The following is a 1232-nucleotide window of genomic DNA, read 5'->3' as shown; positions in this document are numbered from 1 at the left end:
TCTTGATCCATTCATCTACTGAGGGGCATCAGGGTTGGCTCTATATCAGCTATTGTAAATAATGCTGCAGTAAACATAGCTGTGCTGGTAGTTTTAGTATGGTCTTGTTTGTGATCATTCGGGTAAATGCCCATAAGTGGGATTGCTGGGTCATAGGAAAGCTTCATATGGAGTCTTTTGAAGAGCCTCCATACTGCTTTCCAAAGTGGTTGAACAAGTTTACACACCCACCAAGAATGCACTAGAGTTCCCTGTGGCCAGATACTCTCCAGCATCTGTTGTTGCAAAAATATGGAACATTTCACTAATTTGCATGTCAACCTTGCTCAGGGGCCATGCTAATCTTCTCTGTATTGTTCCAATTTTAGCGTATTTGCTGCCTAATTGAGCACAGAACATTTTTTATATATAAAGTGTAATTGATTTTCTTAAACTAGACAATTCAAAAAAAAGTAAGTTCAAAAGAATTCTTGTGAAATTTTAGAAGCATGTATTTCTTTTTTTTTTTTTGTTAGCAATACAACAAACTGTTAGTACCATGCATTTCTTACATAAGCACACATTTAAGAATAAAGTCAAGACTGGCATGTCAAAAACAAAATAATTCCAGATATTTGTTGTTCAAGAGATGTGTAGGAGGAGGAATTCAATTGTTCTATACAAGGCACCTGTCATAATGAACACTGCAGCAAGTGTTAAGGTTGTTAAAAGTTTTAAATTTTAAATGTATTTAATTTTGGGAATTTGCATATATATGCCAAAATTAGGACTGTTTGGCAGGTGATAAACTTTTCTATAAAGTATTTAAGGTTTATGGTAGCAGACATATGGTACTAATTATGTACATTTCAGAGTTTATAGAAACATTACCAATAAGAAGTTGCAAAGTCTTTGCGTAAAGAAGCAGAGTGAAGAGTTAAGACTTTGTTAACTAGATAGTTTCTGTTTAATTTTTAGGGCTTCCTTACTTTACATGTTAGTGAGGAACAAATGATGATATAAGCCATATACAAATGATGAGATGAGCCATAAAAAGTAATCTTAGTGGGTAATTTTAAAGACTACTCATAGCCTATAAAACTCTTTTTAAGGGGCTGGGAAGGTGGCTCAGTGGTAAAGCGCTTGCCTTGCATGCTTGAGACCCTGGGTTCGATTCCTCAACACCCATAAACAAAAAACAAGCTGGAAGTGGTGATGTGGCTCAAGTGGTAGAGTGCTAGCCGTGAGCTGAA

The 1232-nt window shown here is 35.8% G+C and overlaps 1 non-coding gene across 1 annotated transcript; it reads right to left on the bottom strand.

Moving 5' to 3' along the window:
• Positions 1-285: 285 nt before the first annotated feature.
• LOC138830322 (U6 spliceosomal RNA) lies at positions 286-392 on the bottom strand. The gene has a single exon (XR_011372988.1). It is a non-coding gene; the product is annotated as a U6 spliceosomal RNA (small nuclear RNA).
• Positions 393-1232: the final 840 nt, after the last annotated feature.

This window comes from Dipodomys merriami, unplaced genomic scaffold (genome assembly GCF_024711535.1).
Source record: "Dipodomys merriami isolate MVZ:Mamm:240054 unplaced genomic scaffold, mDipMer1.0.p SCAF_1881, whole genome shotgun sequence".
NCBI lineage: Eukaryota > Metazoa > Chordata > Mammalia > Rodentia > Heteromyidae > Dipodomys > Dipodomys merriami.
This window is presented reverse-complemented; position numbering and strand designations above follow the sequence as displayed.